The 14,191-nt window shown below is 36.0% G+C and overlaps 1 protein-coding gene across 1 annotated transcript in view; it reads left to right on the forward strand.

The window, feature by feature from the left end:
* The window catches only part of LOC138712181 (angiomotin-like protein 1), a 66,204-nt gene that overhangs the window by 13,992 nt on the left and 38,021 nt on the right, over window positions 1-14,191 (forward strand). The gene's annotated exons all lie outside the window — the stretch shown is intronic.

The following is a 14,191-nucleotide window of genomic DNA, read 5'->3' on the forward strand; positions in this document are numbered from 1 at the left end:
GTTTGAAACTGTTGAAGAATAGAAGGAGGTCTGATTTAAAAACAGTTATACAATATAATGCAGATGACATTCACATTTGGGAAAGAGATGTCTAAGAAATAGAAAATATATTGTAACAAGTTGAAATGAAAATGCTAAAACTTTTGGCGTAAAATTAATTTTGAAAAAAAAAAAAAAGTAATAATAATAATCTTTATTAGCCATTAAACAATGCAATTATAATAGGCTTCGTCATTATTGAAATACATCAAATAAACAATCATTATGTATTAAGAAACTCATCTATGCTATAAAAACTACTTTCAATTAGAAAAGTCCTAACAGATTTATTAAAATTAATAGCTTCTTTTGAGTGTCTTGGTAATTTGTTATAAAATTTAACACCTAAAAAAAAAAACTAAACTAAAAATAGAAGACAGAGATATTCAAGAAGCATCCTTAGAACATTTTATGTAGGCTGTCTGTGAAGCAAAATTAGTAAATATGGTAACATTGAACAGGAGATTGGCAGAAGAATTTAGTCAAGTGTTCAACATTTTATTAGCTGATATAAGATTTGTTATGAAACAAATATACATCTGTGAACTTACTGTATAAGATCTATTACAAACTCTTTTGATGTATGTCGTTGAGAAATGGACATTTACAAAAAGACAAATTAATAGACTTCAGGCTGCAGAGATGACATTTTTAGAGGAATCGTAAGACATTAATGGATAATATAAGAAATAAAAAAATAGGGAAGAAGTAGGAGTTGAAAATTTACAGAACTCTTTAGAAGAACTACAGTTGAGATGGTTTGGCCATATGAAAAGGATGATGAGTGATGACAGATGACCCAGAAAAACGTTGGAATTAATAGAAATAGGAAAGAGACCAAGAGGAAGACGAGGAAGCAAATGGCTGACCAGATTAAGAGGAACGTCGAAAGAATAGGAGAAGAATGTCATGAAATTGATGGAAATCAACTGTGGAAGATAGGGGAAAATGGAAACTGTTGTCGAAACATAACCCTCTAAAGAGGACACGAGCTAGAAGAGCAATAAGTAGAAGACTTAAATTCTGATATTCATAAATAGGAAAAATATTGTTGGGAATGATTACAATATACAAGTAACTGTTTTATGTAAGACTGTTAAAATTAAATAGATATACAAATTATTAGCGAAAACACGGGAATTTTACTTGAAGCAAGTAAAGAGATAGGTTTGGAAGTAAATCCCAAAAAGATAAAGTATATGATTATATCTCGTAACCAGAACGTAGTAGGAAATGGAAATATAAAACTTGGAAATTTATCCTTGGAAAAGGTGGAAAAGTGCATATATCTTGAACTAACAGTGACAAATCTGTGGTGTTTGGGTAAAGGGAGATAAGTCATAAAAATGAGTTCGGAGATAAATAAAAATTAAACTTGGAACCCTTATTACAAATAATTTTCTACACAAATAAAACACGTCAATTGCTAGTATTCTTTGATTTTTGCACACCTACTTGTATAATTTAACTTGTGTGTTCATCTGGGGAACAAAATTCCACCTGGACAAAAAAATGACTTATACCCCTTTACCCGAACACCACAGAAATATAAATGACACTCGGGAGGAAATTAAACTCAGAATAAATATGAGAGATGGCTGTTATTATTCGGTTGAGAAGCTTTTATCATCCAGTCTGCTCTAAAAAATCTTAAAAGTTAGAATTTATAAAACAGTTATATTACCGGTTGTTCTGTATGGTTGTGAAACTTGGACTCTCACTTTGAGAGGAACAGAGGCTAAGAGTGTTTGAGAATAAGTTGCTTAGGGAAATATTTAGGGCTAAGAGGGATGAAGTTATAGGACACTGGAGAAAGTTACACAACATAGAACTGCACGCATTGCATAATTAGAAATATTAAATTCAGGTGTTTGAGATAGGCAGGGCATGTAGCACGTATGGGCGAATCCAGAAATGCATACAGAGTGTTAAGTTGGAGGCCGGAGACGTAGATGGGTGGATAATATAAAAATGGATTAGAGTGAGGTGGGATATGATAGTAGAGACTGGATTAATCTTGCTCAGGATAGGGACCGATGGCGGGCTTATGTGAGGGCGACAGTGAACCTCCGGGTTCCTTAAAAGCGATTTGTAAGTTGTATGGTAATTGTAGGCCTGTATATAAACTATGCAGTTTATAAATTAAGTGAATTTTATTTAGGCATGTTTGCCAAGAAAATAAACTATAAAAGAGGCAACATCTTCGCAACATTATAAAGGAACTGAATTGTTACTGAACGCATGAAACGTACGAGGAAGTGTGTGTTACCTTCGCAACTCTTTATAAGTAGTTGGGAACTCACTTTCTTGACATGGCCAGAAGCAGGTGAAGAAGGGTCCGTATAATATTTCAGAAGGGTAGGAAAGGAGGGAAAGAGAAATGTGTAATTGCTTAACGGATAGACCTACTGCTCAGTCGTGCCAAAGTAACGCAGCAATAAGTTCATGTGACATAATCATGATATGCTCAATAGCTTGATTGCCCTAATACAGGAGCAGCTGCTGACTTCAACTGACCTATGGTCTAGTCTAGGCCCCGGCCCAGTTTCTTCTGCATAAATTTCGTACCTACTATAGATTGGAATTTGCTCTTTCATAACCTGCATGATACCTTGTTCTCAGCATCTGCTGTAAAATTTTGACATGAAATTATGTTTTTATTTGATTCACTTTTTTGTTTTATTTTATTATCTTAGCTTAGTGTATGAAATAGTCGAATAGCTAGGGCGATAGTTTTCCACGGCAGGTTCGCATCTCGGCGAGAGTAAACTGAATCGGTGGTGTACAGAGATGGCATTGAATGCAGGTTTCGACGTGAACACGTTTTTGAAATCAGATCGAGGTACCAGGACGGAAACGGCAATGTAACCTTTGCAGGGTGTTCCATTCCGACACCATAACTTCGTGACTAATAATACAATTTGAAATAAATGTGGTCTCTTTCGATCGGGTATACTACTGCTACACGTAAAACCCATTTTTATGGGCTACTTCTGTTACCTCTACCATAATAATAATATTTCCCAGTCATCATTGCCATGGAAATCATAGGCACTGTTATCATCAATTTTATCATCATAACCACCACCACCACCACCACCTTTCTTGGTGCACCATGGTAATAAAAACCATCATTATCCCTTACCGCCATTAGCATTATCACCCTATCATCATCTGATCATAATCGTCTTAGATTTATAAATAACACCACCTTCACATTATGCAGCGCGGGAATGATATGAGCCGTTCTGCTCTGAACGGCTCAAATAAATAATATACAAAATACAATTCCTACTTTCTCTTTGTTTTTTTTTTTCTCTCTCTCAATCTCTCTGTTATTCGTATATACATTTACAGGCAAAATATATATTCATGTCATTTAAATTTGTATAATAACGAGCGAATCATTAGCCTAGTGTATATGAGCCGTTCAGAGCAAAAGTGGTGTAAGTCAAAATTGACTTACACCACTTCTGTTCTGAGCGGCTCATATTTTGTGTGTCATAATCAGGGGGCTTGCTATTTGCCGATTTGTTGAGGTAATGATTTTTCTCTGAGTGTCAACGTAAGTTCAAGGCCATTTTGTTTTCTTTTTTTAATTCAAAATAAATACTTGCTAATTTATCACCACCACCATTAAAAATGGGCTGAAATAGAAGTTACGAAAGGCATTTAAAATGCAGAGTATGAAAAAAGTATAAAAAGATTCAACTTGAAATTTCGTAGGCCTAAGGTTTAAATGTTTCTGAAATTTAGACTGAATTTTAATTGTAAGATTTTATTTTTAGTGCTTTTTAAAATCCCCTCTTCGGTTTTAGGTTGGCATTATGTTTTTATTCTCATCTTTATGAAACCTAGTGCCATCCTGAAACCGAAAGCGATATGAAATCTTAGAATTAAGAATCTTAGTCCAAATTTCAGAAATATTAAACACCCCGAAGTTTTAAGTTCCCTCCCCCCCCCCCACATTTTAACTTCTCTATGTCAGCCCATTTTTAAACTACAATATTTTCTTTAAAAAAATGCAGCTCCCTGTGTCCTTAAAAAATAGTAACTCTTGAACCGTTTCAACTATAGGATCTGTTCTTCCAGCAAAATCTTTCATTTGTAACGTAGATTGCGATAGAATTATCAGAAATTTGATATGAGGAGAGCATATGATCAGTAGACAAATAAAACGATTTGTAGAAGTGGTCTTAAACCTTTTTCTGGTACTGTATATGTGTGGAAATTTTAGAGTACTTTTAAATGAATGTGTCATTAACACCTCTCGCATTTTTGCACCCTTGAGGTCCGTGTGTGTGTGTATGAGCTCGCAAATTAATAAATACTCAGTACAAAGTGTACGATCTTTCTCCTCATATACTGTATTAGGAAGGAAAGTTATTTATAATAACATAGCGTGTGTAATTTCCATACTTCAACCTTTGACTGCTACGATTTTGAACATCCATTTCACTTTTAGTATAGTATGAGTACGTGCTCTTTACGTAATATCTGATCTTTGATTTTTTTACGAGCTGATTAGTAAGGTGACCTAAGAGGTTTAAAGATCTAAGTTCCGTTATCTTTGAAACACGAGGCTTTAGAGTAAATAGTAGTAATTTGAAGGCTGTAGTGTCAGACCTGTTTTACTACCGTTTTATAGCCAATGGCTGTTGAACAGTAAAGAATGGCACGTGGACTCCAGACAATTAAATTACGTACAAAAAGTCACACATGGACAAGAAAAATAGGGGTAAAGATGTGGAAGACAACATTTATTCCTTTTTTATTTGTTTACACAGCCGGCAACATTTAAGGCTCGCATTTCAACGTTACGTCGAAGGCACGGTTATGGGTTCAAATCCAGCATGGGCTAACAATACTTCTGTGTACAGAATTTAGGTTTAGAGCCGGTGTCGTACTGACGTCAAGGGATTCCAATCCTGTCTGTAGGTATGATGAACACCGCTGAGAGCCTTTTATACTCCGTCGGTCATTGTCGCTTCTCAGCATCACAACTACTAGCAAAACATAGGTTTAAATGCAGGCATTCAAACTTATGTATAGTATCGTGCATTACAGGCGGTATATTCGGTTCAAGTTTTTCGAGTATGGTGAAGTTTGAGATTCGCCTATGTTCGCTCTGCAGAAGCAGTTCTGCAGTGTTTGTTTCCCCTTTGATATAAAAATATTCGCTCTCCTCCGTTCCCATCCCTTCATGTTTTAACCGCTTAAGGATTTTAGCATAGATCTTGTCATTAGTTTTTCATATGAAATAAGACGAAGTTGGTAATGTCTTGGTTGCCTCTCTCGTGTTCGAACATTGCAGGACACTAATCTGAGCTACTGTGACTGTTGGTGACGGACACTTGCCATCAGCAGCGTTGCAAGCTTTGGTTTAGAAAGTATTCGAATTGTTCATGCAAGGCGATAAATGAAGTTCATAAGATAATCGCTGGCGCATTTAAGCCACACAACAGTGTCACTCGGAAACGCTGCTAAATGTCCGTTAGATGGCAACGAGGGTTGTAGAAACATAGATGAACTTATTTAATTATTATTGAACTATCTTTTTATACTGCTGAGACTGTTCAGAAGCATTATATACTTCGATACTTCTATGGAGATAATGTCCGTCATATGGGAATATTTAGCACGCTACGTACCGACCAGATGGCTGATATATCGCAGAAGACTGATAATGTGCGAAGTATGCTGATTAAGGATTATATAGCAGAGGTTCATAAAACTTTAGAATTCGAAGACCCCTTTCTTATGATGTGCATTTTATCGGACCCCTCAACATGCAGTATTAACTTCATATTTTGCTTAGTATAAAGTAACAAAATCTTCCCATGTATAAAAAAAAAGTCATTAATTACCACATTTTTATGAAAATTAAGATAAATTCAATGCTGGGATTGCATGGTATTTTTATTTTTAATTTTTCATAACGAAATAAATTTTAGTTTCTAAACTCACTTGTGGACTAAGTTCTCGGAGCTTCAGGGTTCCGCGGACCACAGTTTAAGAATTACTGAGTTGTAGGTTTGGATAGGAAGCTGATTGTGATTCTCTTGTAAATTGTACTGTCCCTCTATTTTCTTGGAAAGATGTGGGGAAAAAAAAACTCAGGATAGCTAGTGCATGGAATCGAACTCCGGACCTTCCAAGTACAAGACAGGTGTGGTAACTACGACATCACTATAAAATAGTTTTAAACAACATGTCTTATAGGCTGTAATATGTGCATAGTGCTTACTAATACCTTGCGATTGTTTTAGATTTTACGGAGAATTGAGGATAAATCCAGAAAATGCTGGAAAGGTAGCTACTTTAATTATGCCAGGAATTGAACCCCAAGTCGCACAATTTAGTGCTGAACTACCGCTTCCGTTAATTGTGCAGTTAAAAACGTTACCGCGTGGGTAAAAGCGGAGGATTGTAGTAAATTTATATTTAAACACGCACTTGTCCGGGGTTCGATCCCAGGATCTTTCTCGTTGCCAAACTTCCAGAACGGCCCCGAGGTTCACTCAGCCTCCTATAAAATTGAGTACCGGGTCTTTCCCGGAGGTAAAGGCGGTCGGAGAGTGGTGCCGACCACACTACTTCATTCTAGTGTCGAGGTCATGGAAAGCATGTGGCTCTACTTCCATGCCCCCCAAGTGCCTTCATGACATGTGACGGGGATAACTTTACCTTTTACCTTATTTACATAATATAATAATATATTGTCAGTGTTTCCTTTTGTAATTTCATGTGGCTAAAAATATACAGCATTTCTCATCACCGTCGTAGACATTTTGTTGGATTTGACCATTTTTGACGTCTTCCGTCAGCAGTCTTTGAAGTTGTTCACGCGGACGTCATCTCGGTATGCCATTGTTCCTCCTTCCCTTCGGTTAGTATTAGAGAAGTAATGGAATGCCATTCGGCTGCATTCTTAGTAGGTGAGAGTGCCAGTTCGTTCTGTGGTTGTCTGTCATTTCTCATACGAATGGCATTCCAAACTCAGGAACGCACACAGTCACTTCCTTCACAATCGCTTAGTGAGTAACCTGATCTACTGGGTTTAAAGTACGGTTCCGAGTTCTTTGTCCCAACTCAATCGCGACAACCGTTCGAACAAGGTAGCAAACAAAGACAAAGCGAAATCTTAGATGAAATGCTACTAGAGATAATATTAACGCAAGAAGCATGTGTCACTCACCTTATTCGCATTCTTTCAAAACAATTTTATTTCAGAACTGCAGCGCTTTCCCGATCACATTATGCAGTAATTATTATTATTATTATTATTATTATTATTATTATTATTATTATTATTATTATTATTATTATTATTATTATTATGCCACGGTGGTCTAGTGGCTAGTGCGCTGGACGTACAGTCCTGTGCACCCGGGTTCAGTTTCTGGCATGCCCCCGATTTATAACTTGTGTTGGGCAAGCCCGTAGTCCCAAGTGACACAGGTGTTTTCTCCGGGAGCTCCGGTTCTCCAGTGGCATCCCAACAAATCTCCATGATCTCATCTCATCGCGGGTGTAACGTAGACGAGTATTGGTTTCATTTGGGTAAATGACAGTCAGGTACCCGTCATTAGTAAAACATAGTATTATTATTATTATTATTATTATTATTATTATTATTATTATTATTATTATTATTATTATTATATTTGGGACTAAGAGGGATGAAATTACAGGAGGATGGAGAATGTTACACAACGCAGAACTGCACGCATTGTATTCTTCACCTGACATAATTAGGAACATTAAATCCAGACGTTTGAGATGAGCAGGGCATGCAGCACATCTGGGTGAATCCAGAAATGCATATAGAGTGTTAGGTGGAAGACCTGAGGGAAAAAGACCTTTGAGAAGGCCGAGACATAGATGGGAGGATAATATTAAAATGGATTTGAGTGAGGTGGAGATGCTAGGGACTGGATTAATCTTGCTCAAAATAGGGATCGATGGCGGGCTTATGTGAGGGCGGCATTGAACCTCCGACTTTTTTAAAAGTAATTTGTAAATAATAATAATAATAATAATAATAATAATAATAATAATAATAATAATAATAATAATAATAATAATAATCCATTATTGTGTATTTCTGTCAGTAACAAAATTACAAATATCGACTGTATCTCAAAGTATCATTTGATTGAAACGAAAATTACAAGAATAGACGCCATTGGTAACGCTCTAATGCTCCTCCTAGGGGTCATTAATTTTTCAAGTTCGGCTGCAATCTATAAAAACAAAGTGTGATATCATCTGCTAAACTTAAGTTGGTGTGTACCGATGGTGGCTGTGGAATGATTCGTTGGTAGTGCAACATTAAACAGTGGTAGGAAATGCCCACAGTAAATTCGGAAGTGCATATATTATGTGTAAACACAATTGATTCGTCCATCAATTATGAAATTGCCGTGTATGCACAGAGGTTGCAATTGCTAAGCTAATTGCTGTACATAAAGAACATACTAAGTAACTAGTCTTTGTCTCGTTGTCCTACCCATAATAGAGATTAGAGCACACAATATCTCGCAGAATACTCACCCAGTTTGGGAATAAAACTACATTTGTGTTGGTTTGAATGTTTTATTTTTTTTCGGTTTACAAGTGAAAAGTATAGATCTATAATAACAGAAGTAATTAATGAGTATACAATAAATATTTTCTCTTTATATTTTTGTACAATGAAGCGGCATTACGAAATTAGTCCCAGCTCAACAAACTTTTCAGTACGGATCACTCATAGTGTGTTGTACGTGTCTATTACTTTAATATTTCAGAACTCGCGATTGCAAATCAAACGAATGGTCGCACAGGTCTGTAACTGCTCTCGATGCCGAGATATTACTGAGATAGGTTGTGCGGCACTGCTAATTTTATACTCAACTTCGTCATTACGCGTGGTCAAACAAGTTACATTAGTTCTTGGACTAACTACTAATAACATTAGCATTCGACTCTGGCTTATAATATTGTTACAGAAAGCATTTGAAATTATTGTTATTTTTTTTATTCACCGCGGATACGGGTGCGGGAAAAGACGTACTGTATTCTACGTAAAAGAATCCTTACATGTTATCTCACCTGGCAACACTGAACTATTAATATGAGATGTCTGTAGGCTATTTTGTTGCGGGATGAATAGGAATGTATCACACTGTATTGAAACATTGGTGTTTCCGTAGCAAATGAGTAGTTATGTGCAAGGTCGCATCACCCACTCAAAAGCTACCGGCCAGACGTAGTCTTTGGCGCCAGGATAGCGGAGCGTAGCGAGGTGAAATTCGAAGGAAGTTGTTTACGAATTCCTTCCCACCTCAAAAAAAGTAAACAGTTATATATACCGGTAATTAGTTTTGATAGACTGAACAGTCGTACGGTATAACGAAAACTGCGATAATTATTGTGTTAAAACTAACCATTGAATGTTAGACACTAAAAATAAGACTTAAAGGTCCCTAAAAATACACTTGTAATAGTAAGGGAAAAAAGGACTGAAATTTTACAGTTTACTCATGCCTTTTACCGCAGTCGTTTGAAGCACTTAATAACTTTCTTTTTTAGTAATTTGCATTTCCGTTGTTTACAGTGTAGCCTATAACAAATAACTTTTCAAAAATTGTACTTTTAAATTCGTGATATCTGTTCGACGAAATGAACCTCCTATAACGGAGTTTTGCCAATTGTTAATATGTATAATTAAACATTATCGTGCCGTTGTCAATATTTAACAGAAACACACTTTTTCCCGTTCCTCATAGAAAGTTACGCTTTGCATATTTTAAATTTCAGTATTGTCACATACACACATCTGTTCTCGGAAGAAATCACTATTCTTTATGGTTCTATGAAAGTAAAACACATCGCCGAGTGGATTAACGCAGTGTTTCTTGGCCTTCTTGATGATGAGGTCCCTCTTTTCCTCACATTACTGTAATGCGATGCCCTGGCTAAGTTAACAGTTAGTGTGTCATGCATTTTAAATTTAAAATGTTTCGGTCGGTATTTTATGTCAGTTGTTTGATAAAGAAAGAATGCGACGTAATCAAGAGTTACAGTCTTATAAGACTTCAAACCTAAAGTATGTGATAAAAAGTAAGTCCATAGGCTTAATAGGTATCTCGGTTCTATGGAGCAGTTTGTATCTACATTGGACAATCTCTTGCGTTGGGCAAGCCTGTGGTCCAGGCAACACGGGAGTTTTCTCCGGACATTCCAGTGCCCCTGTGACATCCCAGTTCTCCATCATCATTAGAGATGGTAAATTTTAGCAATTTAAAATAAAAAAAATCGCTTTTAAAAATCAAATGTAGCATTTTATAGCATTTTTAATGTTAGAATTTAGTGTTTTGTAGAGTTTTTGGCTGGAAAAAATATTTTATGGAAAGTTTGGTGGTAGAAATTCAATGACTTCATTATGTTAACAGCTGCACTTTCTAGATTTAAATTATTCTTGAGAATAATCAATAATAAGAAAATGAAAAATATAAAACTACAGTGAAATTTTGAACATTGAGAAACATGCCAAAAGATGTGATGTAATTTTATCTCGACCCATCCTGTTACTCAGTCACCCGCTGCTACATAGGCTACAACCTATTAAGTGAACAATGAGTTTAACAAAATCGCATAGGCAGCCCATATTCTACCACAAGCACCAGATTAGTTGAAAATTCGAGATAACGGTACATATAACAACAAAGAGCGTATCAGGTAGGTCACATTCCTATGCTGTTTACACTGTAAAAGCTATTTGAAAAAAATATAAGAGCTTATATATGACTGGGCCTTTACATAGGTACTCAGTTTTTTTACAAAACATAAAAAAGTCTTAAAAAATGTAATTTCGCTCTTATTTCGCACAAACACGTACATTTCGCATTTTATCGCGGATTATAAAGGTACAGTAATACATTTAACATGCTTTTATATATAAAATTACTTATTTTGACATCTGGGCACATTTCGCATGTTGCGAAAATCTACTATGTCTAATAATAATAATAATAATAATAATAATAATAATAATAATAATAATAATAATAATAATAATAATAATCATTTATTACCAGCACAATGTAGATCTAGTGTGGTGAACTCTGGATAGTGTCTGACGAACTAAATAATCTACGCTTCCGGTATTAGAGACATATTGGCCATATATAGTAGATTCCATGTAATTGGTCCTGCGGTTAGTAGGACCAATGTTAGAGGGAGAAATACAGTATACGCCAATATAAATATAGCTTATTCCAGTTAGGAGGACCAGCCGCTTTATTCGATCCAAACGCATGGTTTCAACGTGGTCCTATTAAGCGGAATTCACTGTATATAATATAATATTATATATACATATATGTATAAAGGTAGTGCTAGCCTTCTGTACCGAGGTTGCGTGTTCGATCCCGGCCCAGGTCGATAGCATTTAAATGTGCTTAAATGCGACAGGCTCATGTCAGTAGATTTACTGGCATGTGAAAGAACTCCAGCGCGACAAAATTCCGACATACCGGCGACGCTGATATAACCTCGGCAGTTGCGAGCGTCGTTAAATAAAATATATTTTTAATATATAAGTTAAAGGTCACTCGAATTTCAAAGTTCACCCTCCTCCAGCGGGATAAAGACTGTTACAAATTGATACTATTCTCTCTACACCACCTTCGAATGCTTAGTAAGAAATGGGAGTTCTACCTACCTGATCTTTTCCCAATAGTCTTTCTAGCGTTATACCGTCACATGTTTGTGTGTGTTTTAATTTTGAACCTTGTTCGCCGTTCTTTTTATTATTAGTTTTACCACAAATTCTAATGTTTTTTTTTAAAACGATTGTGATTCATTAACCATTGATCTCATTCAGTTGTAGCAAGTAGTGATATGCGAGTATTAATAAATATTTCAAATATTAATTTGCGCAGATAATTTTAAGTTGTATTAAGTACACAGAGCTGTAAATATGAAATAATGTAGCAGATGACCCTGTTTCAAAATGGTTAGGAATTAGGTTTCAATAATTATTATCTCTAATCATTTATTTACTAAATGCTATCAGTAAATTCCAATGGAAACAGATACAGATAACAGGGACAAGAATGTGCAATGTTGTAATCATAATATAGTGGGCTTGGCTATTTGCTCGATTAAAACTGTTCCGGATTCTTCATTGATAGTCAGCTTCTTAAAAAAATTGTCCCTATTGGTCTAATGGTTACCACGGGCGATGGTATAAAACCTGGAGGCCCGCATCGTAAATTTGTGGCATATAGAATATACCTTACTGACTGACAATTGCAGACGAAATACTGGGCTATTGGTTGTCATGCTGAAATCGCGGAATTGCGGATGAGAAATGGCTTGAGACTCCGAGCCCCTGGGGCTTATCAGGCTACTCGTTTGTGAGTGGGACCTGGATCTTTAAGACGCTGAAACAGAATGGTCCACCTGTCAACGTCGAATTCACGATTGCTACCCCACAATGAAAATTAAACATAACATAAGCGTTAACTTAATGTAAACGTTACGGTAAAATCACATTATTCATGATGGGGACATAAACATAACCGCAAAGATACTTGGTAACCATGGAAACATAACAACGATGCCATTTCGTCATATTCTGTCGTATACTTCAGCGCTCCACGATTGTGTACTGTTTGCAAATCACGTAAGCATAAGCATGAAAGTTTGGATTTCGCAAACTTTCATGTTAACGTCTAACGGCAATGTTAATGTCAGTGTTTATGTGAATCATTGTGAATGATTCCATTTGGTATCCTGGGCGCAAACTTCTGTGTTTATGTTACGGTTATGTTTAATTTTCATTGTGAATGGGCCTTCGAACTTTGACAGTCATCGCATTGTATAGGACTCATTCGTACCTAAGTGTACCTGTCCCGGGACTAGCCCTCGCAAAGCCAAGACATTACTGTTTTCTTGCATTAGTAAAAGTTCAAGTTCTTTGTTTTATGATTATGCTAAGATGATTGTCATCAAGCAGTGACACGATTATTTGAAATCATACAACCACCAACCACTTAAACGTTCTACGCAAATTATAGAAATTTAACGAATCCCCTCCCGTCTTTTTTTTTTTTTTTTTTTTTTTTTGGGAAGTTTTTACTGTATCTTACTGTTCGTATTAGCATCCAATCTGTTGTTTAACCTTTCCATTACGATATCTGTATCTGTATGTTTGAGGAATTTCGACCTTATTTCTCAAGACTCCCTTATTAGATGGGATTCGAACCCATGACTGTGGCTTCTGCACAACGCTACAACTACGCCTTAGGCATCGCATACAACTTTCCTTTATATCAATAAGAAAGTAAGCAAGAATATTGTTTATCCTATAATTACACGTTGAAAAGCTACGACATTCCTCATGATTTACAGGGAGTGTAGTAGTTCCATTTTTTTTTTTTACTGGAATATGTATGTACATGAGTACATATAGTAAGCCTTGTTTACTCATTAATGAATATGATGCTGTGTGGAAGGGTAATTTTGTAACCACGCTAGTTGCTGCAAATTTGTGAGTCATAGTGACAGTAAATTGTTGCGTATTAGGTCAGCAGCGTAAATTGTTCTCGAGCTCCCGCTCAGCATTAGAATCACTCTCACTGTTTAGTACACCTTTATAATCATTACCATTGCGATAAACATTGAAATTTCAATGGAAACAAGCCATATGCATATGTCCGAGTTAGATATTCAGTCATAAAGAAACTTGCGCATTAAATTTGTTTTTATTTTTTATGATTGATTTATTTACGACGCTTAATCAACTGTGATGGTAATCTATTTTTAGTGAAATGAAGATGATAATGTCAGAGAATTGAGTCCAAGGTCCAGCGCGGAAAGTTACCCAGCTTTTGTTCTTAATAGGTTGAGAAAAAACCCGAAAAACACCTTAAACGGGTAACTTGTCTCAGGCAGGATTTGAACCCGGACCCGCTTATCAGACATGCTAACCGTGAAACGCTAGTAAGCTATACAGTCCAATTCATTATAAGTTGTGAAATCATCAATTTGATGTTTGTATGTGTAAGTGCGTGCTTGCATGTACGTAAAAGGGAATTATATTCCAGCCACTAACTAATTCTAAATATTTTGTTCCACTGTGATGAATATTTGGGATTTT

This window comes from Periplaneta americana, chromosome 13, assembly GCF_040183065.1.
Source record: "Periplaneta americana isolate PAMFEO1 chromosome 13, P.americana_PAMFEO1_priV1, whole genome shotgun sequence".
NCBI lineage: Eukaryota > Metazoa > Arthropoda > Insecta > Blattodea > Blattidae > Periplaneta > Periplaneta americana.